The sequence below is a fragment of the Vidua macroura genome, chromosome 5 (genome assembly GCF_024509145.1).
Source record: "Vidua macroura isolate BioBank_ID:100142 chromosome 5, ASM2450914v1, whole genome shotgun sequence".
Lineage (NCBI taxonomy): Eukaryota > Metazoa > Chordata > Aves > Passeriformes > Viduidae > Vidua > Vidua macroura.
This window is the reverse complement of record NC_071575.1, coordinates 17810670-17838654: the sequence shown is the minus strand read 5'-3', so window position 1 is coordinate 17838654 and position 27985 is coordinate 17810670. Positions and strand designations below refer to the sequence as shown.

At 41.2% G+C, this 27985-nt stretch overlaps 1 protein-coding gene across 6 annotated transcripts in view; it reads right to left on the bottom strand.

Annotated features, from left to right (window-relative positions):
• Nucleotides 1-6466, bottom strand: part of ATF7IP (activating transcription factor 7 interacting protein) — an 83909-nt gene extending 77443 nt beyond the window's left edge. For 3 of the 6 annotated variants that reach the window (XM_053978900.1, XM_053978899.1, XM_053978896.1), the window contains exons 1-2: nucleotides 4806-4996; nucleotides 3743-3847 (exon numbers count right to left, since the gene is read on the bottom strand). The gene's annotated coding sequence lies outside the window, so the exon portion shown is untranslated. Of the gene's footprint in view, nucleotides 1-3742; nucleotides 3848-4805; nucleotides 4997-5096; nucleotides 5121-5336 lie in introns of those variants that run through there. The other 3 variants (XM_053978897.1, XM_053978898.1, XM_053978902.1) reach the window with 3 other exon arrangements.
• Between the last annotated feature and the right edge of the window lie 21519 nt (nucleotides 6467-27985).

Genomic DNA, 27985 nt, shown 5'->3' with positions numbered 1-27985 from the left:
GGCAGATTTTGCTGTTAAATATACAGGCAATTAAAAAAAAATACACCAGCAGTACTAAACAAGATAAGGAGTGAGCAATGGAACTAGCGAATCCACATTTCCTACAGATTATAAACATTGTCTTGCTGTTTCTTACTCGGGTTATCACTGGTGCCTTACTACACCAAGGAAGTGACTGGACACTGGCATATGTACTGATTGACAGCAAGTTATCCCCCCAAAACAACACAGAATTCAAAGCTCCCTCACTGCCAACACTGGTAGCCTCTCCTCACTCCAGCTGTTTGTTTGCACAAACTTTACAGGTATTAATAATTAATAATTATTAATAACTAATAATTATATTTGATACTTACTATGCTTTATATTTAGTGAAAACAAACAAGTTTTGTAAGAACTACTACAAATAGAACAATTGGCAACAAATGTTCACATAAAAAAGGACATGAGCCTGTTGGAGTGAGTCCAAAGGTAAGCAACCACGCTGATTAGAAAGATGGATCACCTCTCCCAAAAAGAAAAGCTGAGAGAACTGGGATTGTTAAGTCTGGAAGAGGAAAGACTCTGTAGACACTTTCAGGGACCTTCCAGTGATTATAGAAGGAGTCTACAAAAGAGCTGGAAAAAGACTTTTTACAAGGTTATGTAGTTATAGAATGAGAAGTAATGGATTCAAGCTGAAAAACAGTAGGTTTATATTAGATACTAGGAAAAAATCCTTTCGTGTGAGAGTGGTGAGGCACTGTACTGTGGGGCGGTTAAGTTGGGAATGCCTCACCCGTGTAGGTTTTTCAAGGTCAGGTTGGATGGGGCTCTGAGCAACCATGTCTAATGGATGGTCTCGCTGCACATTGCAGGGCAGTTGGGAATAGATGATTTTTAAAGTCCCTTCCAACCCAAACTATTCCATGATTATGATTTATTTTTCAATTAAAGCATTCTGGCTTTTTAAACTGTATCTACTACAAAACCAAATGAAAGCATGAAATACAAAGCTACATAAAAGTCATATGCAACTGAAAAAATCTACTTTCAACTTTGGAATGCTTTTTGGCCTATATATATGTTCAGACAAACAGTCAAGGAAGAACAGCATTAAGAACTAGAACGTTCATTAAAACCAGAATATGCAATTTAAGATAAAAGATTCCCCTCCAAACTAACAAAACAGACTCCCCTTTCTGAATCACACTTCCATTGTTCACCACAGTAAAAAAAAATATTGCATTCTGAAGATACAGTTTCTAGATAATGAATATCAGTGCTTTATATTTACAACTAATGACACTCACTTTTATAGACTGATACTGTACTTCACTTAGATGCTTTCAAAGACTTAAGCATTGTACACATAAAATCAAGAATTTCTTGACTGCCATTACTATAAAAATACAAAATGGAAAAAAAAGTCAGAAAAACCTGAACATGAACAAAAAACGAAGACCTCTAAAAACACTACCAACAATACACAAGATCTTTTCAGCCAAATAAAAACTAAGATCTCCACAATATCATGTAAAATTATGCTCTTAAGAAGATAACCAGAACTTAGAAGTTGACACAATCTATGTTCCAGATTCTCCTAACCAAGTATTAAAAATATTTTAAGTTACTTTCTTTGGCATCATCCAGTAGGCTTTAGTATCTAAACCAAAGCCAAAGTAGAGAAATGTTAAATATTAGGTATTATGCAATTCATACCGAAACCATATTCAGAGATTAAGACATTCTACAGCTGACTTGACAAGAAAAAGATGACTTTAGAAAGCAACTTTCTGCTTTTAATTAGCTGTCAAAAAAAACCCGAAACAAAACAAAAAACCCCCCCAAAACCCCCCCAAAAAAACCCAAAACAAAAAAAACCCAAAACCGAACAAAACCACAAAAACAAAAAAAACCCACAAAAAACCAAACAAAAAAACAACAACAACAACAAAAACAAAAACAAAAACAAACAAAAAAACCCAAAAACAAAAAAAACCCACACTTGCCACACACAACAGCCCTATCTTACTCTCCATCCTGTATTTGGATAAGTGACTGTTGCTTGATAAACAGCTTCTTACTGTACAGCGGAACTAGAATTTTTTCATGCAGTACACACAGTGCAGTGAGTAGAAGTGAAACACCAGGACTACAAATATACATCATGAAAGCAGCATTATGTTGACCAGTTCACGAACTCCCACTTATTTTGTGTGAATAGGTCAATCTCTCAGAGTAACGTCACGTACTAGAGAAAACCAAGGAGACGAATGAGAGATGTTTCTCAAAATTATAAATAACATTAGATTTCATTGCGTTTAAGAGCAGTATTAAATAAAAATGTATCAGGGAGGGGGGAAAAAAAATCCCAATTCCCCATACTCACATAACAGTTTTGTAACTTGCAACTTATTTTCTTCATTTATTACCCCTTACGAAAATTGTGATGAACATGTGTCATTGTCGTAACTCTCAAAATAAAATCATAATGTAAACATGGAACTATCCCATAATATAGAAAAAACACCAAGGGTAGAACACATAGAAAAAAAAACCCAAAAACATTAACATGCAAACTATTAAGTAAGAACAACATACTGGTTTAAAGGATCTTTTGGCTTACATTCCATGAATAAACTTGACATTTTTGCCATACATATAGTTTCTGACAATTAAATTGAAATAAACCTAATATATAGTTGCATCATTAAAACACCTAAATGAGAAATAAATTTTTTTCCCCTTATTTTGAAAACAAATTAGAGTATTTGGCTTAGTCAGCTCCTTTTCACCTTAAAATTATTTTTAGTTTGTAACAGGAAACACAAATACAAGGCAAATTAAAATCAAGTTACTAATGACAAATCAGTATTTTAGAACTCACTGAACATGCAAAACGTTTCTGTTTGCAAAGAATTCTGTAAAATTAGTATTTAAAATTAATAATTAACTAGTAACTTTTATTAAGTTGTTCAGGCTCTTTCCTGGCTGTCAAAATCACCTTCCACCAATGATGGTAAGAAAGCATACGCTCATCTGTTTTATGTCCCCAAGGGAAGCGTTACTAAAGGAGCTTTTATAGAGAAATTCACACGCTACAGTTAATGTTGATTTTTTAAATTTGTGAAATGACTACAATAATACAAGCTACAGCTTATAAAGGTACAGGAAATGTGGCAAAAAAGATGTGTGTGTCTATTAGAATCAGCATCTCCTTGAAAACAGACTTCATATGAGGTAGATTGGAGGTTTTGTAAAAAAAGCATCAAAACAACTATTTAAATTGATGCATATAGTTATTGTTGTATCATTTTACAAATGATGCTATGACTAGTTTCAAGTCTACATGACATCCAAGACACTCTTGATAAGTTATTGCATACAGCAAAATACAACACTGTTCCACATTACCACAGAAAGCACCAGCTCAGCACTGCTACAGCTGGTAGAAAGGTTGCAGCTGATAAAAACACCATTTACTCCAAAGCAATGTTCTAAGTATTCTAAACTAAAAATGTAATAAGAATCCAAAATTATTAATATAATGTTCTCTAGATTATATACACACTGAAATTTAGCTCGGTACTTTTGGAGCACATAAAATAATAACTGCCATATGTCGAAAATAGTGGGTGCAGTTACCATGATTCATGAAATGCATAAATCCTCACGCAATTATTAGCAAATTTATTTTATAATAGGCTTGACAACAACCATTAGCCCCATTTCATAAATCTGAAACTGAGACATTACCTACCCAAGATCATGTATCAAACAGCAGTGGTTTTTGTGTTTGGTTTCTTCCCCTTCAAGAAATTCTTAATACCTGCAGCAACACTCTCCTTCATACCTTCCTGTAGCACTGCAAAAACCAACACCTAATTAGAAAACCACTTATTTTTTACATTGATAGCTGATGGTTGCGTACAGATTTCTTATTTAACTTATTAATTCCACATTTAAGCAGAGATTAAGAACGTTCTTCACTCTTCCGCTTTTGAAAATATAAGTATTCTGAACTGTAACAAGCGCAAGCATATATTTTAACTTCCAGAAGAGAGACAAATAGCATGCTTATAAAATATTCTGATCCTGCAGAATTAAGTTCTAATATTCATACTAGTACTGCATTTCCTTGTATAGTTTGAGATATTAAACAAGCATATCTACTAACATGCTCTTACTTCCGCATAGTGAATGTCTAGAAGTGTGATATTTTTCTGTGACTGAAGCCTGCACTTTTAAGCTCACTGACTGCTTCCTGGAACAGCAGAGCTGTTCACTCCTTTATTTTAAGCAAGTATTTTTCTATCAACATTTCCCGCCAACTTTTCCGGTAAGTCTATCTATGTTAAGGATCACAGTCATATGACACTACTTAGAATGATTTCAAGATTACTGTTAAGCAACAAAATATCCTACTATCAACATTCCCACGGAATATCTGCCAACGACTGCAAAATCCAGAAAGATGGATTTGCTAGAAGAATAAACTACTCAAGGGCAGAGTTACACCAGGCCTCAGAATTAAAGAAAAAAAACACTTAACTGTCAAGAGTTTCGATATTTAAAATACTTAAGCTTAAGGAAGAGGAGAGGTTCGAATGTACCTTCTTTAACTTAGCACATGGCTTAAACTCCTTTGCCATGCTGCCTGATGTGGGCGGCCATGACACCTCGAGGAGCCGCTCAGGCCTTGTTTACTGGTGGCATCACACGAGTAAGTACAACTCAGCTTTCTCTGTTCTCATACAGAAACTGTCTGGTTTCCAATAAACAAGCATATCCATAAAGTAGAGAAATAGCGCCCTGGTGCCTACCAGTATAGGAACACCACCAACAGTTTCCCCTCGTTGCTTCCACAGTCCATGCCCTGCGACGTCCCACGCCCGCCGCGCCGGCGCGGCCCTTCCCGGCGGCGCCCAGCACCACCCAGACCCCGCCGGTCCATTTCCGGCAGGGAGCGAGGGAACGCTCTCGAGGCGCCGGACGCGCCTCTGTCCCACCCAAACACGCGCTTTACCTCGCCTCGCCTCGCCCAGGCCGCGTGAGGCGGGTCGCGCCCAGGCGGGTGCCCGGTGCTGCCCGGCGCGCGCCCCCGTCAGACCCACCTGTATCCGCGCCGCCGCCGCCGCGCGAATGCAACGGGGACGCGCACGCGCGCCACCGCCGCTGCACTGGAGCCAGGTCACGTGCTCCCATGCATGCGCGCGAACAGCGCTGCAGCTTCCCGGCGCATGCGCACTGATGCTGCAGCAGCTGCAGCCGCCGCCGCCGCGCGGAGCAGCGAGCAATGCCGCCGCTGTGCCCTGCCCGCCATGCCCCCGCGCCCCGAGCGCGCCCCGCGGTACCTGCGCCCTCGCGTCCCGCGCAGCTCCCGCCCGAGCAGCCGCCGCCGCCGCCGCAGCCGCCGATTCAAACTCGCAACGCGCTCCGGGCGCCAACACCGCCTCCCCCCGTCGCACACGCCGGGCCGCTATGCAAATGAACCCCGTGTCTCCTCCCCTCTCTGGGTTGGCTCCGCCCCCTCCGTGGGCACAGGGGCCGGCAGTGGGGGGCTGCTCCGGAACCGGCCAATCGCAGGGCCGGCCATCTTGGTGGCATGCAAATACGCCCCCGTGATATTTAAATGAGCAGTGGCCCCGCCCCTTGGCGCACAGCCGTGCAAGGGTAGACGCATTAAGCGCCGGGGCGCGCTGCGGCCGTTGCCGCTAGGGGGCGCTGTGGCGCACCGAAGGGCGGTGCCGGGAGCAGCCGGCCCAACCTCCCTTCCTTCCTGCCTTCCTCCCTTCCCTTCGCAGCTTCCCGCCACAGGAGCTCCGGACTATGTGGCTCTGCAGCCCCTCCGACACCTTCGAAAGTCCGCCTGAAATCCGCCAGGCTGCATTATCAGTGACCTGCAATGCTCACTGCTCGTTCCTTATCACATCTCATGTCCCGCTTCTGGGCTAGGGCTGTGCCTGACCAAAGCCCAGAAGTTTGGAGTTGTTTGGTAACGCACGTTGAGGTTCAAGAGGGCCAAGAAACCAAAGGGTGCCTGTTGGCTCTGCTTTTAGGTGAATCTGAAGCACATGGCTTAGCCTGGGTGAGCTTCAGGTCAAAACCACAAGTGGCTATTCCTCATCCACCCTCCATTTCTGCCTCAGGCACGGGGGAGAAAAACACACAGCCTGCTTTGACATGAGCTAGCACTTGGTGTTCTTTGTACCACAGCCACAGGCAGAACTGACCAGCAGGTGGTCTGTCCCATGAGGCATGGGTCAGGTCTAGGAGAGAGACCCATGGCTGTGTCCTTACACAAGAAACTATAGAACAGAATGTGTGTTCAAGAAGAACACATATTCAACAGAATATGTTCAAGACTTCTCGGCAGAAGTACCAGTCACCTACTAAGCTGGTAATGGAGAATCCTGTTCTCTCTTGTTAAGGCAAAGAAAGATCATGTTCTTCCTATTGAAGGTGTGAAAAACAGCATTTTTGTTTTCTTGAAAATTAAGCTAAATATGAATAAAATTTTTGTCTGTCATATATGGACCAGACTGACCAATAGGCTTCTCTGTGCATGTATGTCGTGAAACAGTATCTATGATACAGCCGTTGTAAGAGTCCTGTCAGGTGTGCTTGGTGGATTGGCTAAGGAAACTTTCCTGTGTGACTATCCAGGAACCACTCTGGCAGTTACACTTGTACCACCAAAGCTGGGACTGAAGCTGCCTTGCACTCGCGGCTCCAGCAACCGATTGGTGCCCCACTTGAGTCCTACCCTCACCACACTCCCACAGTCAGATCAGGTCTCCTTACTGGTTTGACCCCAAGTTTCCAATAGCAGTCTCCAGCATCTGGATCCTTAAAATAATAAAACCACAGTGCAACAACAGAATAAGAGCTGGAGTTGGTGCCTTGGAGAAGGGATCCTGAATAAAGGAAGCCCTGAGCTTTTATACCCTCCCATTCTATGCGCACTGTAGTCTGACATATTCCAGCTGCGTCCTTGGCTCCTGCCATGTCTCTGAGTGTCCTGATCATGAGGCCAATGCCACAAGCCCTTTGCTTCCATTGTTGTGCAAAGGGTTGCCACCAGTTCACAGCCTCTTGCCCCTCTGGCGCTCCTGCCACCCAGAGCTCAATCTGCAGCTGCACTGCAGCTACACACTGAGCTACCTGCACTGAAGGTTTTCCTCAACAGATTGAGGGGCAGTGGTTTAGGATTCTGCCATTCCTAGTGGTTTGCCTGATCTCTCTGCTACTTGTTTCCATTGCACAGCCAAGATGGAACAAGGAAATGTGCACGTGCCCATAAATTTGCAAATACATCTGCAACAGGGCTTTAAGAAGGGATACCAACCTGAAATTTGAACAGCTGAAATGGGAGTATGCATCTTCCTCAGCTGTCTTTGCTACAGGCATGACAATTTCTAAGAGGAAGTGTGGCAGAAACCTGTAACCATAATGTCTTAAACTTTCATTGTTGAGCTACAGTTTCATAGTGAAATCTTTTGTCTTGAAAAAGGGATACATTAATTTGAAGTTGAGTCTTTTGAGCTTTTGTGTACAGTCAGACGACAAGGTTTTTCAGAACGAAGAAGCCAGAACTACCCAGAAGTGGGCAGTTCATAGCCATGCCTATTGTTTAACTCGTAAATTCACTTCTGGTGATCACTTTTGCAGGGTCCTTGCATAAAAATCCTTTGGGAGTCAATCCGGATTGAATGCTTTCTGGCTAAAAGGTGAGTTTCCAGAAGCCTGTGAATCTCTTCAACCTCTATAATCTCTTTAAATAACAACTACTGTTATTCCAAACTTAATTTAGTATAGAAGCCATTACAGCAAGGTAGTTTTGTTCAATGCAGTACAATTCATGTAGTAAAGAGAGTGTTAAGAACGAGAGCTGGCACCAATCTCTTCTCTCTGGCAACCAGTGACAGGACCTGAGGGAACAGCATGCAGAGGAGTCAGGGGAGTTGTATTAATGTAGCTGTTATAGCAAGTTAGTGCCCTGCTATGGCATTTTAGATACCAGCAACAGTAGTATGACTGTATCCTTAAATTTGAAGAAAAGATAATATTTGAATTACAAGATTAGGAATTTGAGAAAGTGAAACGCCAGATTTTTATCAACCGTTCTTCCTATGACTGGTCATAAATTTGAAAAAGCAATAGTATCAGTTTATATTGCTCAGCATCTTTGCAACAAGAATGTTAAAATAAAAAAATTTCAGAAAAACACAACTTCGTCAACTTGTCTCTATTTGCAAAATGTGAGGAGTTTGCTCTAAAAGGAATGTGCAAAGCGAACAGTACACTAGAATTAAATTAACGAGATACAAAATTTTAACACTGCAAAAAAGTAGATATCCATCTAGTTTCCTGTCTGATTACTCTGTTAATGTGTTCAAGCATTATAATGATAAACACAGAGAAAAATATATTCCAATGCACTTTAGAAAAATAATGTTAAAAATTGGGCATCTTATGTGCAACAGAGAATTTCTTGATTTCCAATTCTCCATTGAACTTAATGCTTAAAATCTGCATACAATATTTAATTTTCTTATTTCCAGGTAGTATTATAGGACACCTTCCATCCTATGAATATCACTAGAGGTCTGATTACATGATCCTTCTCTCTGTATGTCAAGTTGTGTTAGGAGTGTGATATTAACACCATGAATATTTTCAAAATATTAACTCTCCACATATGATTTAGTAATTGCTAATGGAGTCATTGTAGGGTCACAGTGGGAATGCTAAAAGGAAGAAAGGAAAGTGATGCACAAAAAAAAGGTACAATTCTCAATATGAAAATGCACTTTTTATATAAAGACAACTGCTGACTTTAATAAAAACAAAAGACGATCGTAAGAAATATTTAGCAAGAGGGGAAAAGTAATTTTATTTCCAGCAATTTTAAATAGTTACTGGAGAACATGTAGTTAAAGACCTCACTTTGCTAAATGGATGACACTTTTGAGCCAGTAAGATTTACATTAATTGTTTTTTGGTAAATCACTCGATTAGTCAGTATTTCTTACATATTAATCACCTAATAGGATTGAATGATTAAATTTATATGATTATAAACAATTCCTACACAGGTCAAAAGAAACACCATAATACCAGAAAGTAATTTCACTAACAGAAAAAAAGAAATCCTTATCTGACAACTTGATCTGTGATTTGGCACTGTTACGTTAATGGTTCAACTTGCTGATCATAGAGGTCTTTTCCAACATTAACATTTCTCTGATTTCAGTTTTCAAGAATTTCACTATGAAGGCTTAAAATGTCACTGATAAAGGAATTGCATGTTAACTTTCTGGTGAAGGAAACAGAAAGCTTTTAAAATTCCCTTTTCATAAAAGGGCGCCTTTTTTTTCATACAAAACTTTAAGTACATTTACAAATTTATGTTAAGACATTTTATAATTCTTCTAGATATATTAACTTTACAGTAGAAGAACAAAGAGTAGAAACAAGGAGAATATAACCAAAATACTTGAGGAAATTTTCCTGTAATGAATTAAAGCTAGTTAAGGTATTTGCACTTAGGTTATTTTTCACAGTAGATTAAGCACCTTCCTGTAATGTGAATTTTGTAAAATATGCTGTTATTATCTATTATCTTTAAGGCTAATAAGAGGATTTGGGGAAAATTCCTAAATCTTCTCTATTCCTCTCTGATTTTATGTTAGTTTTAAAAAATAAATTTTACTAATTATGAAATAAATATTCTCCTGCTCAGCTGTTTTTTGATCAAACTTTGTTGTGACTTTGGTGTAGTAACTAACTAATTTATTTGCTGAGCAGACATTTAGTTTAAACACCTACCATAGTTTAAACACCTACCAGTCATTTTTCCCACGGAGTTGTCCTCTCTCACTTCACTACCTTCCACCTCCACCTTAACAAATTTTATCTAACTTAATTTCTGCTTTTAATTAGAAAATCTTATTTTGTAGCAGCGATATTTGTATAGTTCAGTGGTAAGTACAAACTCCAGTTAATGACAAAACTATGTTTTTACAGCTTTTAAAATTTGTTCTACTAAACTATCAGTATTTTGAGATACAGGCAAGTATCTGTCAATTTTTATGCTTAACATCTAGTAAAGAGTCTATCAGACTTTGAAAGAAAAAGTGATTTTAACAAAATGTGACGTGACTGACAACTGGAATCTCTTAAATGAACATTCTTTCCAAAAGAATCTAAAAATAAAGTCAATTCTGAGCACCAATCAGGAACATTTTTTGGAAGGAATAGCTTGTCTCCTATTGTCTCATTTGATATGAAAAACTTGGGAAACCTAGCTGTAAAACCAGTACCTAATATAAAGGATATAATCACTAGAAGTATTCATTTGGCCATGAAATAAGCTGGTTGTCATCAAGTGTGTTGACTGAAACTCAGTTCCTGAACACAGTTCTCTTTCCATAACTTCAGGAAAATTGCTGTAGGAATAGCTTGGTTTGGAAGATGTCTTTCTCCCTCTAAAAATGCAAAGTAATACAAAGTCATCAGGTAAAGTAGCATTGTTATTGCAGTACAAGTTGAGGAATTAGTACTCAGTTTTAGCTCCCATAATACTTCTTAGATGCAGCATGCTTTATCTTTAGACTACAGAGTTTTCTGAACATGTATCTCATTAAGTATTATCTAATATAAGTATTTTTAGAATTGGGTAAAGAAATGTAAAGAATATTTTATATGATTCCTCCTTGGGAATACATTTTGACCTGTTGGAGGGAATCTCTCTGAATATGTCTGGAATGTAATGCATACTGGATGTTTTCAGTAAATAAACTGATCATCTCATCTGCAAACCACCTGAAATGTATGAGTTGATTTTTGTCTATCCTAAATGTCCCTTAGTCTAAAGAAATGAAAAAAAAAAATGAAAAAAAACCTGACCTTGAATGTTGAACAACAGAAATATATTAGTAAAAAGGCTTACCCTCAGGGTGAATCATTCTTCTCTCAGTTTTCTTATGCTCAGCTCTAGCCTTAAGCTTTTTTCAATATCATACCTGCTTTAGATCCTTCTAGAGAGTGGAAGACTCATGGGTTAATTAATTAAAGTGGTATGTCTCAATAAATTATATGTACCTGGAGGAGATTGCCAGTGAAGAATCAGATGCCGAGTGATTTACTAACAACTTTGAAAGGTAAAATACTTGGGCTTAGCAGCAGTGAACTTTTCAAGGTGATGTTAATTACATAATAACTGGGACTTAACATATTTCATAATCTCAATTGTATTTTAAAAGGTCTCTTTTTTTTTTTTCTTCAATCCCAGTACAATCAACCTTCTACAGACTTGCTGGAGACTTTGTAAATAAAAAATTGGCTGACAGATGAAGGGTGGGATGTAAGAAATAGCTTGTTTGGATTTACTTACTTATAATTATCAGTTTTGTTACTTCTGTATTTCCAGCTTGGGTTGAATTTTCTCCACAATGTCTTAAAGTGGAAATGAAGGATAATTTAAAACTTACTGTATTTGTACAAATCTAAAAAAGCAGTAATATTTTTTAAAAAAACCCATCAAGTTTTGGGTTTGACTGTATTCAGTTGGCCATTGTTTTTGCTAAAAGTCATTGTCTTCCTTAAAAGCCTCTTCTTAATTGAAGTTGTCATCTGGTATTTTTTAGCCAGATTATGAGTACTTTGTCATTACTTCCTCCTGTAGGGTTTTATTATGTGGTAAACAAAGATGAATATTTCTTGTATAAATATAGCTTTGATAATATCCAACCATTCTTCCAATACTGAGGCACGTAATCAACCAAAACACATGATATTCAGTGGTACAGATTACAGTCATCAACAAATGGAGGAGTCAGCACTGCCCATTGGCAGTTACTGTGCTGTTACTTAATCATGTATTTAATTTCCATGACTTAGTAGAATAATTCTGGATGATTTCTCCAGAAGATTGGTGTACCTGGGGAAGTGAGGAAGGAAAGAAGGAAGGGGGAAGGGAGGAAGGGAGGAAGGGAGGAAGTGAGGAAGGAAGGGAGGAAGTGAGGAAGGAAGGGAGGAAGTGAGAAAGGAAGGGAGGAAGGGAGGAAGTGAGGAAGGGAGGAAGGAAGGGAGGAAGGAAGGGAGGAAGGAAGGGAGGAAGGAAGGGAGGAAGGAAGGAAGGAAGGAAGGAAGGAAGGAAGGAAGGAAGGAAGGAAGGAAGGAAGGAAGGAAGGAAGGAAGGAAGGAAGGAAGGAAGGAAGGAAGGAAGGAAGGAAGGAAGGAAGGAAGGAAGGAAGGGAGGAAGGAAGGGAGGAAGGGAGGGAGGAAGGGAGGGAGGAAGGGAGGGAGGAAGGGAGGGAGGAAGTGAGGAAGGAAGGAAGTGAGGAAGGAAGTGAGGGAGGAAGTGAGGGAGGAAGGGAGGGAGGAAGTGAGGGAGGGAGGGAGGGAGGAAGGAAGGGAGGAAGGAAGGGAGGAAGGAAGGGAGGAAGGGAGGAAGGAAGGGAGGAAGGAAGGGAGGAAGGAAGGAAGGAAGGAAGGAAGGAAGGAAGGAAGGAAGGAAGGAAGGAAGGAAGGAGGGAAGGAGGGAGGGAAGGAGGGAGGGAAGGAAGGAGGGAAGGAGGGAAGGAAGGAAGGAAGGAAGGAAGGAAGGAAGGAAGGAAGGAAGGAAGGAAGGAAGGAAGGAAGGAAGGAAGGAAGGAAGGAAGGAAGGAAGGGAGGAAGGAAGGAAGGAAGGGAGGAAGTGAGAAAGGAAGGAAGGAAGGAAGTGAGGAAGTGAGGAAGGGAGGAAGGAAGGGAGGAAGGAAGGGAGGAAGGAAGGAAGGAAGGAAGGAAGGAAGGAAGGAAGGAAGGAAGGAAGGAAGGAAGGAAGGGAGGAAGGAAGGGAGGAAGGAAGGGAGGAAGGGAGGGAGGAAGGGAGGGAGGAAGGGAGGGAGGAAGGGAGGGAGGAAGTGAGGAAGGGAGGAAGTGAGGGAGGAAGTGAGGGAGGAAGTGAGGGAGGGAGGGAGGGGAGGGAGGGAGGAAGGGAGGGAGGAAGGGAGGAAGGAAGGGAGGAAGGGAGGAAGGAAGGGAGGAAGGAAGGGAGGAAGGAAGGGAGGAAGGAAGGGAGGAAGGAAGGAAGGAAGGAAGGAAGGAAGGAAGGAAGGAAGGAAGGAAGGAAGGAAGGAAGGAAGGAAGGGAGGAAGGAAGGAAGGGAGGAAGTGAGAAAGGAAGGAAGGAAGGAAGTGAGGAAGTGAGGAAGGGAGGAAGGAAGGGAGGAAGGAAGGGAGGAAGGAAGGGAGGAAGGAAGGGAGGAAGGAAGGGAGGAAGGAAGGAAGGAAGGAAGGAAGGAAGGAAGGAAGGAAGGAAGGAAGGAAGGAAGGAAGGAAGGAAGGAAGGAAGGAAGGAAGGAAGGAAGGAAGGAAGGAAGGAAGGGAGGAAGGAAGGGAGGAAGGAAGGGAGGAAGGGAGGGAGGAAGGGAGGGAGGAAGGGAGGGAGGAAGGGAGGGAGGAAGGGAGGGAGGAAGGGAGGGAGGAAGTGAGGAAGGAAGGAAGTGAGGGAGGAAGTGAGGGAGGAAGTGAGGGAGGAAGTGAGGGAGGGAGGGAGGGAGGGAGGAAGGGAGGGAGGAAGGGAGGGAGGAAGGGAGGAAGGAAGGGAGGAAGGGAGGAAGGAAGGGAAGGGAGGAAGGAAGGGAGGAAGGAAGGGAGGAAGGAAGGGAGGAAGGAAGGAAGGAAGGAAGGAAGGAAGGAAGGAAGGAAGGAAGGAAGGAAGGAAGGAAGGAAGGAAGGAAGGAAGGAAGGAAGGAAGGAAGGAAGGAAGGAAGGAGGAGGGAAGGAGGGAGGGAAGGAAGGAGGGAAGGAAGGAAGGAAGGAAGGAAGGAAGGAAGGAAGGAAGGAAGGAAGGAGAGGGAGGGAGGGAGGGAGGGAGGGAGGGAGGGAGGGAGGAGCCACTGATGAGAAAACCTACTTAGAATTTGGCTAAAGGGCTAATATGTACATATAGAAAAAAATCGTATCCCTCTACCACTGTAGCAGAGCCCTCTCACAGAGACATTCCTTATGATACACGGACCTGAAATCACAGACACTTCTGTCATTAAAATATACATTAATCCCTCATTCTTCACAAGCTTCACATACAACATGAAAAAAAAGCTCCCTGAAATTACTCCACTCCCTGGCAATGTCCAGTTCAGGTTTTGTGCACTGCCTCTCCCAATTACTATCATTATCTCTAATTCCTTCAACCACATGTTGGACAACAAAACAGACTGGGGCGGCTTAGCCTTGTTTAACAGTTAGATCCCACTCAGCTGATCTCTCATTCCCCCTCTTCCACAGGACCAGTTGGAAAAAATAGGGTGGACAAGCTTAGGACAGTCAAGATAGACAGTGAAATCACTTACCAGTTACTACTACTGGGAAAAGAAACTTGACTTGGGGAACATTAATCTATTGTCCATTAGAATTGATTAGAGAAGTGAGCAAAATTAAAACACCTTTCTGAGAACTGGAATTACCTTACAATTATACTGAAAAGGAGGTGAAGCTATTTATCCAGGAAAGCTACCTACATGTTGCAAAGGGGTCATAGATTTGTGCTGTTTCAGATTTTGCTTGGATGAATAACTTTCTTGTGCTTTGCAGGCTTGTGCTTTTTTTAGTGGCCATGCTTCCTCTAATTTTAAAGTGGCTTCTTCAAATTACTCAGAAGTAACATCCATTTGCAAGAAGGGTTTTGGGTTTCCATTATACCGTTCTGCTTCTTGCCAAGGATTAGCACCATGTTTGTACTTACTACTTACTTGCTAATTCACTGGTGGAGTGATAAGTGGTAAGAGTAGCTTTCCTAAAAACGGAAACCAAATGCTTTTAGGGATTTATTTCCCATTCAAGATGATCCCTTCACTATGTCTCCTCTCTGGCCAAGCACAGACGTGAGCACGCACGTGTGCAAACGCTCTTCAACTCCCTTAAGTACCTTCAGAGAAAACTAATTCCACCAACATATGGCATTAATGGAAATAATACATCTGCCTGTTGGCTGAACCGTGACCACAGTGGGATGCAGTTTATTATGATGATATTGGGTAGTGCAGCCCTCCTGAATGTCTAGGTTCTGCTTTTAGTGAACAAAACTATGAACAAGATGTTTTCATCATGCTTTTCAGAGCCATGGAGTGGCCAGTGGTCACATAACCATGTAGGGCAAGGCAGGGAATGCGGCCTGGCCTCGGTGACACTGGTGTATGGACAGAGCCCCAGGGACCCAGGGCCATGGCAGCCTCAACGGGACCCATTCCCTGGCAACGCGTGAGGGATTCGGCATTGCCTGGCACCCGGGGCTTGGGACATGAGCTATCTCCGGAGAGTTCGGAACATGGCAGGGAGTGTGGGGGGGGCAGGGGCCCCAACAGGGCAAGCAGCAGGAGCAAGGATCGGCTGAGGTGGAAGCATTTTAGAATTGTCATTTTAGTATTGACTTTCCTACTATCTGTGAAGTGGGTACATTAAGGAGCAGCTGATGGGGAGCCAGGCTAGAAGCAAGTATGTAGGCAGATTCACTGCCATAGTCTAAAAGTAAATTTGTGAAGTCCCAGATGTAGTGCTCCCGCACGCCCCAGTTCCTGTACTGCAAAAAACCACTAACTACCCCAAGTTCTTCAGCCATCAGAATTCTGCTGGAAGTGCAAATCACTGGGGCTACAGGTTCTTTCTATGATTCATGAGGACACTTTGTAGCATTTCTGAAGTGTAGAATTTTATCTAATGTGATAAAATGTGATAAAATGCCCTGCCTTTCTGTCTCCCTCTTTATTACTGTCACCAGCACTCATCAGTCAAATTATGGTCTTCTGCATTAGTAAAAATGCATGGTCTTCTTTTTCAGATATATGGAAAAGAATAATTCCATCTGTATAGAGACCTTACTTTACACTCACCTTGAGTTTAAATTGAAAACGTGTTTAATAGCAAGCACAGAACAGTAGCACTTTTAGAGTCAACTGTGCTATTGAAAGCACCATATTTTATTTCATGTATCCAACTATTGCGTGTGCCCTCGTTCGCTATTTAGCAATGCTAAGCAGTTACATATGAAGGCGAGTGTGTCCTCTGTCCCACGCTTTACCATGTGTATTGATATATCGATTTGTTAATGTACAATTCTGATTTTGTAAATGATGCCATAAACTTTGGAGTAGTGAGGCCCTGAAACCCATAAATAGGGTAACGAGAAAGCAGGACTGCAGAGCTTTACACTGTTATCTGACATTTGCACTAACAATAAAACATTTTAGGAATAAACAGGCTATGGATCCCTGACTCAGGAAGCTTCAGGCTGACTCGAAATCCTCTTGTCTCATTTTACATCACCCACAGCTCACACACTTCTGGCGCAGCGCTGCTGCCTCTCCTCACTCTGACACTCAAGATGGCTCATGTGTGTCTGCCATGCGGTGAATCAGGAGTGGACAGAGCCATTACTCCATTAGGAGTAATGCCAGGCCATGTCCATGATAAATGTCTCTTAGTGTGCTGTTCTTCCTGAACAGCAGCCTGGGATGTAACCTGTCCCTTTCCTATTGAGGGAAACTTGGCACAGGACAAAATGTAGATCTTCTTTGAACTAGAGGGTTTATTGCAGCTGGACTTCAGAAGCTGAGATGCCTATGCTTCAGGAAAACAGTCAGCTGCAGGGGGTTTCAACTAGAGCTGCCATACTGTGCACTCAGACAATCAGCAATGATGCCCTAGTTTCTGAGCATCCTAGGCTGGGTTGCTCTACTTTAAGAATTAGAAGCTGGTTTTACTGTTCAGCTGCAAAATAAAGAGGTCATTTCTTAGGGACATATAACTAAAGTAACTGCCTTTCATTCACGTGAAAAGCAACAATCATGCTTGTTTATATTAATTCACAATTTCATTGTATGTTTTGGAAATACAAAACACCACTGTAGGGATCCTTTTATTCTCTATTTCTGTCTCAAGATGCAATGTGATTTGCACGCATCTACAGTAAAATGAGACATGGAAATAATAAATATTAGAATTATATTGATTAAAAGTAAGATACAAAAGGCAAAGCATCCTATTACAGTATCTTACAAAGATGTATTACAACAAAATTTTGAATTATTGTAAAACCATTCAGAAGAAAATACAGGTAGTATTTAATAATTTTCAACTCTGCATTTGAAGAAAATGGCTAATTTTCCATTTTTTTTTTCTGCTGGATAGATTTCATGGACATGAATTTTTCAGTTGCCCCCAGATTCTTCTTTTTAATTATAAAAAAACCCAGGAAAGGTGTTTGTGTGAGAGAGAAGGAGGAAACCTTCATAAAATTAAATAATTTTCAAGCTGTTTTATGCAGTGGTTGCACTTAAATGTTCTATTGTTGGAATGGTTGAAAGAATTTAAGTTTTTACAGTGCAATAACACTTTTCAGTATGGAGCATAAGGAATGCTTAAAAGCTAAGGAGCAAGACAGACATGAAGCACAAAAAAAGACAAAAGTAGAACAAAACAGTAGCTGAGATTTTTGGTTCCATGGTTTCTGTCTTGGTTTTTCAATTTCAGGCTGTGCCTTTATATATAGCTCTATCTGCTTTATATGGCAGGAAAAAAAGGGGAAGGGCTTGGTTGCAGGAAAAACAGAGAATGTGAGGTTGTGAAGGACCATTGGAGACAGGAAGTGCAATGTTGATGAAAGAAGGAAGTGAGAGCCATAAGGGAGGCAGTTCATCAGACAGGCTCAGGAGAGTTAAGAACAAAGAGTACTGTGCAATGACATCATCACTGTACCCACTGAAATTATTTCTGTGTCTCCCAAACCCAAAGTCTGGGTTACAAGAAAATGCTTAGCCTTCCCCTTAGCTCGTATAAACCCCGAGTGGTGGTGGCTAAGAAAATGACTGCATGGAAACTACAGCACTGAATGATGAGGTGTGAAATGATGACTTTTCTCCTAGAGCAAGGCTGAACTACAGCTGAGAATAGAATGCAGATAAGAAGGACCTATTTGCCAATGTCCTTGCAATTCTACTTCTGCATATTTTGTAATTAAAGTAGAAATGTGTAGTTAAGTAAGTCAAAATACACATTTGCCAATTCAGGATGCCCTTGCAATGTAATCTCTGCTGTGAAATCCCACTGTTCACAGCAGTTTAGTTTTAACAACACGTTCCTCTAACTTCCTCTTCTGAGAGGCAAGAAAACGAATGCAGCCTTGCACACTGCATACTCTCCTGCGTTACGTTACTGCATATATATTCAAATCTTTTTCATGGCTGCATGCCTGCACAGTAGTATTACAGAGTAGTATTAAATACTTAGAATAAAGTTCTCATGAGTGACTTCTTAAGAGACTTACTTTGTAAGCTACCAAGCCTAGTCAGTCAATTAACTACTAAGCCTAGGTACTACAGTGCTCATCTTGCCTGCATGCAATAAACTTGGGTTAATATACCTATGAAAACATGTCTCCAAAAACTCTTTCATTTATCTAAACCAAGCAAGGCTTAGCCATATTTATTACCATTACCTCACCCTATATATATATTTTTTTTCATCCATGAACAGACGTGTATGTTCCTAATTGGACCTTCAGCAGGTGTCTCACATAGGTAATAATTATTTCATGGGTGGTTCTGTTTTATTATGGCATGCCAAAATATGCAATGCTATTGGTATGACCATCATAGACAGCTGAGGAATGTCACAACAGATGTGTAACAAATCATTTCCGCCACAGACCAATGATCACAGTACTTAATTTCTAATGTGGGAAAACTCTCATTCTGTAATGGAAGCATGTATGAAGTGGAATGGTACTGATCATTAATTCAATTTCTCCCTTTTAAAAAGGGAGAATTTCTCCCTTTTAAAAATAATTCAAGGTCTCTTTAAATCTCTTTAAATCTTTTTAAAATTAAAAGCATAGAGGAAAAAAAAATCTAGTCTTTTAACTGAAGCAAATGGGTTTTCCTTGGCAGTTTCCCATGTAAACATGCTAGCACATGGGAATTTATTAACTCGAAACCCAACACAAGATCCTTAAAATTTAACTGCTCTCTCTTATAAATAGCCAGTGTCAAAGAGGTAGAGAAGAGACAATGTGGAATGCTAAGACAAATTGCACCCTGCAGTTATTCCATACCACCTCAGTCATTGTTGGGGGCAGGGCCGGGGAGAGAAACTCTCTTGCTTCCAGGGGAGAAGAGTTTCCTGCTGGTTGAGCAAGCGTGGTGGATGGAGCAGTGGGGTAATGCTGGTTCTGCGTAGAGGGAATGATCAGCATGGCATCGCTATGATCAGATCAAACTCTGCACTCTCTGTTTTATACACTTTTGTTATTAATATTCTTTCTGTTGCTGTTCATTTTCTTATTTCAGCCTGTGATCTTTGCCTTTTGTGCCTCCAATTCTTCTCTCCAATCCACTGCAGCACGGAGGCAGAAAGGAAAGGGGGAGCGGACTAGCAATGTGTGGTCAGGAGTTTCAGTGGAAGCACTAAACTGGGGAGTGCCATTCCTACAACAGCATGTTAATACTAGAGTATCCTACCAGCTGATCAGTGGATATTATATTTGCCTTCTGATCTTAAATAAATAAATGACAAGATATTTTTAATTTTGAGACTGCCATATTGTAGGCAAGAAAAAGTGTAAGTCGATAGGAGGCAAGATCTGTTTGAGAACTTGGAAATATAGTGATGCTCTATTTATGTGCACCTAAATCCAAGTCACTTTTTCTAGAAATATTTTTGAGGGGCCAGACCACCAGCTTCCTCTCCATATTACAAATGTAATTTCCCTATCTAGGTACTTTTCTAGAATTATGTGGTATTTTCCTTTATGTGCCTTGGCTTCAGCTGGGTTAATTTTCTTCTTAGTACTCAGTAAGTGCTGTGTTTTGAATTAAGTATGAGAATAATAATGTGGTTAAACCATGACACCAGGGAAAAAAAAAAAAGATACACCGAAATCTATGAATGTATATGACAGGAAAAAACCCAAAGAAACAAAACCAAAACAAAAACCCAAACGTGGTTCTGGAAGGCAATGGTAATTATGATGCCCAGGTTTTAACATCAATGTACACCTCTTAAATGAACATGACTAACAAAGAAAAGGCTTGGAAGACATTTTAAACAGACCAATGAGCCAAAATGAATGTACAATTGCCTTAGAAGTGTTTCATCTTTTGCCTTAGAACCCACTTATTCTTTTTAAAGAAAACCAAAGGAAAAGTAATGAGTCAGTAGGACTCACATAGTTTCAGGAAATGACTTTATACCCACTGCCAGATTATATCAAGAAGAGAAGCAATGACCTCATTACATCTGAAGACCAACAAAGAAGAGACCTTTCTAACCTTCTTGCTGGTTTCTGGCTTCCCACAGCAGCACTGACAAATGTATCCAAGAAACTGTCTCTGAGTCATCTCACCTGTTTCGGTGCTGTACACATGGGAGTCCTGCAGGAAACAGGGTCACGCTGAATCCATGTGTGTTTCAGATGAGCCATTCTGCTGCCTATCGCTCTGCATCCGGCATTCCTCCGCACCTGGAGCAACCTCTCCATTTACTTGTGTACAGCTTTCTCCTGTTCTGAAACTGTATCAACCTGATATTAACTTCCCATCTAAACACAAGTGCACCGTGCAGTACAAGTGTCTGCAGTTGCAGAAAACCGTACAGACCCCCTTAGAGTGGCCACACCTTTCTCTCCTGTGCTTCAATATAGCGCCATCATGATCTCCCTGACAGATCCCTGTTCTTTCTATGGAGGATCCTTTAATCATTAGACCTTGCTCAAGCCAGCTGCAAAGATAAGCAAGGGGTCCAGCTCATGTTTTTCTCAACCAGCATCATAAATTCCTCACCAACTTAGAGCAACGCTGCACAATTCTTATCATTTACTACAAGATCTGAGTGTGCAATTACAGTCACAGCTGCAGATTCCTCAGATGCTCTCCAAGTGAATATCAACTCCATATAGGCTTGGTGGTTGTGTAGAAATGAACTGCAAGTGAAAAAAAAAAACTATGTTCTTTTCAAGAGCACTTCAAACTGGGAAAAGAAATCATCAAGAAGTGATAAAGAAAAGAAAATGTTGTCCTTGCTGGTGCTTGCCCTAGTATTTGGACAATAAAGATTTGTTCCATTTTCTTTTCTTTATTTCACCTGCATACCTCTATAGATAGAGACTGTCACCTGCTGAGTAGCTGATAAAGCTCCAAGAAAGAGAGGGAGTTGAAGGGTAAACTTGCTGAGTTCATATCTGCATCTCAGCAAAATGGCCAGAAACCTGACAAGTTAAGAAGGCAGGTATTTCATAGCCCTCCTGTTAAGGAAACATTCCTGTCTGACTATTCAGGAGCACTCTGGCAGTCACACTCACCACCAGGCACTTTAACTAAGGGGATGGAGGCCCCTTTGCAGCGAGCAACTCCAGTGAGCAGCTTGATGCCCTACACACCCCACTCTCAACACAGTCAGTCCTGGTTTCCTTACTGGTTCGACCTCAGGGTTCTTACAGCTCCCAGCTCATGCTGTGTCAGGCTATTTTGTGATCTTAAAGCAAAAAAACCCAACAACTCAGGATCTGGAATATTGGCTGGCAGATTTACAGGTTAAAGAATTTGCTGGTTTTCTGGGTTTGTTTGTTTGTTTCTGTGTTTGTTTGTTGGTTTGGGGTTTTTTTTCTGTTGGAAATGGTGTTATGATAACTCTCTTTTGACTATGGAGAATTTTGAAGAAAATAGAATTTTATCCATTCTTGAACATCAGGGTTCAAACCTTCTGCCTTTTATTTCCCTGAAGTTTTTTTTTTCCTGTGCTGTCAGCAGAAACTTGAAGGGGACAAATTTGTGTTATTACAGCTGAATGCTGAAGTATGTTTGTTCCTGAACTATTAACAGGATCTGAAGACAATCAGGAGATGAACCAATGGAGATTATCTATCAGGATGATGAAGAAAATGTCAAAACCAAAGTCTACAAAATTTCCTATCGTGTTCAGGTTCTCAATTGGAAATGCCAAATCTGAAAAGCTCAAGCTCACGCAGCACCGAGCATGACCTGTAAACATCATGCTACAGTTTCAAGATGTTCTTGGTTGAAATACCCTGCTAATGGAACTTGTTCTAACAGCATAGTTCTTGTTCTCCTAACTGCGTAGGAGAAATGGTGCTTAGCAGTTGAAATCTCTTGCAAAACTATAAGGATCTATTTTAAAACCTGGGCTAAAGTAATTACATAGAATCCAGAATTTACAGTATAAAAACCAGATGGAGGCCATTTCCAAGACACAGTGCAATGAAATCTGTTCCCAACTGAGCACAAGCACAACCCTCAGCAGATGAGGCTGGCTAAGAGAAAGGCATGGCTGAAAGGAATTCACTGATCTGATTCCTCTCCTTGACATAACTGTTGAACAAGAAGAAGCCTAACTGGGTGAAGCTGAAAGAGCAGAGATGGATAGTTTTCTCCCAGGACCCCAGCTGAAACCCTTTCTTTGCAGAACAGAGCTCATCTCAGCCTCTGCATAGTTCATTTGACTCTCATCAAACCCCTAACTGTGTGACTTCTCTCCAATCTGAAACAAAGAGTCCTAACCCCTGAAATGAGAGGGGTAAAATCTGCCACTTTACAAGAGGTCTCCTGACCATTGTAGATTGCTTATGTTTTGCAGGGACATTGTGTGCTTTTGATAACTGGCATTTTCTTAGACACATTTTCAATGCTCCTGTGAGGGAAATATACTGAGTATGTCAAACAAGAACCTGAATGATTTTTTGTTTTAGCATTTCTCTTTCTGTGGTTGACGTATAAAAGAGTGAAACTATGTCGGACTTTGTGTCTTCCCTGTGCTTCCAACTTTACTTCCAACTTGTATCACTGCAGAAAGATTCAAGGTCTTAAATTTATCCAGCAGCATTTTGTAGTTTTGTTTGCACCAGTAAAAGCAGATAAGATTTGGATTCCTTGCAGTCTAAGGAGTGTTTTAAAACATATTTCCCTCTGATTAGAAATTATTTCTGACAACCAGTGTTCACAGTTCCAGGATAGATAAATTTTCTGGCACTTAAGGGCTGAATAAATAATTAAAAAGGTAGATTATTTCCAAAATGACCCCAGGAGATCTTAAGAAGCTGAGAGGATAAAGCATAAGATCACCATAATTAACTGGTGTTATATTTATTCCCAGTTCAGCTGAGAGAGGTTACTGGCAGGGAAATTTATGCATTATGAACCTGTGAACTTACCATTTTCTGCACAGTCAGAATCACAGCTTGTCTAATCAGTATTTGTATTGATGGAAAGAGAATCTGAAAACCAGAAAAATTTAACTGTCAAAAACTGATACAGCAGAATCATACTCAGAAGTGTAACTTGGAAAAAGTAACTTTGAGATTGGCTGCATCAGTGTCAAATTTTCTGTTCTGTTTTAAAGTAGTAACCAGCTTTACATCGGCCCAAAGTCAGCTATCTGCAAAGTCCTCAGAAGTCTGTTTAAGTTCCCCAGGCATGACTTCTTGCATGAAGTGGATGTTGGGACTTTCTAGAAGTGAAATGGCAAACCAAATTACATTATTTGGGGTCTACAGATCTGAACAAATAATAAAAGTGTTTTTTTTTTTAATTTAATCTTCATGGCTAGGCTTCACACTCTTTTCCACATGAGTCATGGCTGATACTGTTGGAAAATGTGACTAGTGTTTGGACAGAACTTCTCAACGCATACAGGCTGTAACTCTCTATGAATCAAAGATAATTACCTGTCATACAGCAAAGGCGTGGAAGCAATGGAAAAAGCTGGACAGTGGAAAAAGTTACTTGGGTCACCACACAAGTTTATCACTTATTTAGTTTTAATCAGAATTTGCACACTACCTAAACGTCATTATGTTCTCTAGTTTCTGAACCTTGAGAGAACTTAGCAAAGAGTAATTTGAAACAAAGTGGTTTCTCAAAAAGGAAGGCTCCAGATTTTTCCTAGCAGATGCCATTTCTTGCTACTGGATTTCCCTTTTTTTTCTTTTTTTTCTTTTTTTCTTCCCCAGGACAATAGTGTTCCACCAGTACTTGTAATACTCTTGAATTCTAAGTGTAAGCACTCACAATGTGGAATGCCTAGCATTCTAGTTTGCAGGACATTCTGTACATGCTCTGTTGACCTACATATGCCTTCTGGGGCTTGCAGAAGGACACAAGGCAGCCCTGTTTCCTGCCATGAGTCATCACACAAGAATTATATTTAAATGGGAGGGGTGGGGGAAAGGAAGTGAAAAAACAACTAGCAGATTCCAGAGAAAAGCAAGTAGCAGCCTGTCTTTTTTACAGACAAAATTAGAGGGGTTTTCCGTTTTAGTAACCATCTTGCTAGGAAATCCAGGGAAAGTCAGAGCCTTGTGGGTTTTGTTACATTACATCTAGCCTGATGAGTGGAAAGACTGTATCAGACTGTATTAGAGCATAATGCTGACCTTGTCTAACTGTACTGAAGTAGTCATTGTCCACGTGTTTGTCTCCTCTAGCATTTCACAGAGAAATTTTAGGAATGCACACAAGCATAACCCCTTTTTATCAACAAAGATAGTCTTATCTTAAAGAAGAAACTTTTAGAATCTGGGTCAGTTGTGTGATGAGTGTGTAAATTAACCTTTATAAATATCGAGTTAAATGGCCAAAAAGGTAAAATCAAGTGAAGACAAGCTCTGTTGGGCTGATGAGGAGTGTTAAAGAGACTTTTTCTGGTTTAGTTAGCTGAGTTAGTCCTCAGCTTGTACCTTCCTCTGAAGCAACTAACACTGATTACTGTAGAACAGAGCATACTAGATTAAAACACTTTACCAAAGTAATGTTTTCCTTGCTGTAGAATGCCCAGATGAATGTTTTGCTAGAAACAACTCTTCCTAATGCTTTCTGCTTTGTTTCTGTCAAAGTGTTTTTCTGTCCTATAGGTGAGGTGATCTTCTCGCTTTGGACTATGGGCTGGCAAACAAAATTACCTACTTTTTTCCAGTGTTGTAAAAATTTAAATAGTTTTTTTTTTTGTTTTGGGTTTTTTTAAGTAGTAATTTTTGACAGGAACAGAAAACAACCCAGAGGGATTTATGTGATAATTAAGATGTGCGGGGAGGGAAGGGAAGTTCCGGGAAGGGAAGGGAAGTTCCGGGAAATTCTGGGAAGGGAAGGGAAGTTCCAGGAAGGGAAGTTCTGGGAAGTTCTGGGAAGGGAAGGGAAGTTCTGGGAAGGGAAGTTCTGGGAAGGGAAGGGAAGGGAAGTTCTGGGAAGTTCTGGGAAGGGAAGTTCTGGGAAGTTCTGGGAAGTTCTGGGAAGTTCTGGGAAGGGAAGGGAGGGAGGGAGGGAGGGAGGGAGGGAGGGAGGGAGGGAGGGAAGGAAGGGAAGGAAGGGAAGGAAGGGAGGAAGGGAGGAAGGGAGGAAGGGAGGAAGGGAGGGAGGGAGGGAGGGAGGGAGGGAGGAAGGGAGGGAGGGAGGGAGGGAGGGAGGGAGGAAGGGAGGAAGGGAGGAAGGAAGGAAGGAAGGAAGGAAGGAAGGAAGGAAGGAAGGAAGGAAGGAAGGAAGGAAGGAAGGAAGGAAGGAAGGAAGGAAGGAAGGAAGGAAGGAAGGAAGGAAGGAAGGAAGGAAGGAAGGAAGGAAGGAAGGAAGGAAGGAAGGAAGGAAGGAAATCGGAGTCAGCTGGCCAAGAAAAACAAATAGAACAAGGTAGATGAACAGCAAGAGGTAAAAGGAGCAGTCAAGGGTCCTTCTTGTGTTCTTACTGTGAGAAGGCAGGATGGTGTCACAGGTGTTAAAAAACTAAACTAAAAGGATTAATAAACCAGAACCTGCCACCTTGGTTTTTCCAGCTGTTCTCAGGCTAGGAATGACTGAAAGTTATTAATTTGCTTGGTGGCTCTGAGCAGCCTGTACAAAATGAGCTGACAGTTATTTTCTGAGGAAGTAGTGTTCACATCCCTCTACTTCATGTACAGAACAACTCGAGATGCTTCTACAACACAGTTCTTGTGTTGGGAACCCCTGCTGAAAGGCTTACTACAGCAAAACCATGGCAACAAAACTTCTTTTTGCTTTAACAGGGGTCTTGTGGACATGTCAGAGAAGACCCACAAGGGGAAGGAAAAAGTAGATGGATGTAAAAGGTCATATACTCCTACCCACATTTCACCTCTTCTGAGATTATACAAAGACTGTCACGTTAGTGTTCTGAGGCAGAGAGTTCTCCTTCAAAAATAGCTCATCCTCAAAAACACCTCATTCTACTATTATTAACACTCAACTGGAGGAGGAGGACAACACCAGCTGCACCATCACACCATAAGCTGGCTTTGGGGCTGATGTCACCTTAACAGGGATGAAAAGGTTAGCTGATTGCTCCTATCCCTAGTTGCTTGCCACCCCTTTTCCTGTACTGATAAACCCTTTATGGAGATGTACTTTACACCAGACAACAGAAATTGTCAGTTTGAAATGTAACTTTACAGAGGGGAATATACTTTGTGTTGGTTTTCTTTTTTTTCACCCCCTCCCTTCAGTGACCTATTAACAGTGCAGCTTCATACACCATTGCTCTAGATTCACTGAGGAGGGATAAATTGCATTAGTGAGGGAGAAATATGAGGAGGAATAAACACCTTGAGGGTTGGTATCTGATGCTGAGAAAACAGTATTTGGAAGAACTGTTTTGGGTCACCTGGTGAAGGGCTGTCTCTTTGTGGGAGCACTGGGAGAAGCTACGTCAGATGAAGTTTCGAGGTCCTGAAAAGCTCTTCCCTATGACACCATCCTTGCTCATGGGTCTGGTCACCAGCAACTCTATTGCTTTCCTCACAACTGTTTCCATGGCACTGCCATGCAGATATTAGTCATCCTGGCTGGAGAAGATGGTGTACAAAGGTTCAGGCTCCAGTGCCAGTCAACTCTTGTGGGGGAGGGCAGCAGAAGGAATCTAGACAGAACTGGTTTGATGAGGGTGTGGCCTCTTTCAAGAGCTTGTAAGGACAAGGTCCATATTCAACGCCTGCTGTGGTACGCATTCAACGCATTCCTTCACTGGTAGCTGCAGTAGTAACAGAGTTTCATTTAAAGCATGAGATAGCAGAATATTGTAAAATGCAGGCGAACCCAGTGGGAAGAAATGATGATGTCCAACCCCACTTCAGAAGGCGGAATGATTTCTTTATTATAACTATTCTATAATACATTAATATACTATATAAAGGAAGATACTAAAACTACAAATCTACTTGTTCTAACTACCAAATCTAACTAACTCACAACTCGTGACCCTGTTCTCGAGAGTCCAGACACAGGTGGATTGGATTGGCCATCAGGCTCAATCTTCACCAGAATCCAATCAAGCAATCACCCCAGGTAAACAATTCTCCAAACACATTTTACATGAGAAAAGAAGAAGCAGAAATAGAAATTGTTTTCTCTTTCTGTCCTCTGTGCTGCTCTATGAAAAAATCCTGAGAGAGAGAAGAATGTGCTTGCCACAGCAGGAGCTTAAACCACAAGCAGTGGTTGGAGGAATTCTATTGCTCAGAAATCTCTCCAGAGATTCCTTGGCATTGAAGCTTGAAATCAGAAAAAAAATGTGATGACTTCTTCCATCCACTTTGGAAGGACATGCCACAAGCAGCACTGTATGTAGGCCTTCCTGCAGTGCCAAAACAGGAGGTCTCCAGAGCAGCTCTGGAGCGTGGTAGTGCCTTGGAGCTGATATACTTGTGTAACAGGTTTAGCTGGCTCTTACATAAGGCTCTTGGAGCTGTCAGCATTTCCAGCACAGTAGCCATCACCTCCTGGAAGCTGTGAACTGACAGGATCTTCTTTGCCGCTCGAAAAAAAGAAAAAAAAAGAAGATAGTTACAAGGCTCCTCTTTATGCCTTCCCATACAAGGATCTGTGCATGTGATTGCCTCTCTCCATGGGTTGGGGAAATCCTTCATTCTAACAATAAAGAGCCAAAAAGATAAAGGCAATGGGAAACCTGTGTGCACAAGACTATACCTCTGTCCCCTCTGAAACTAC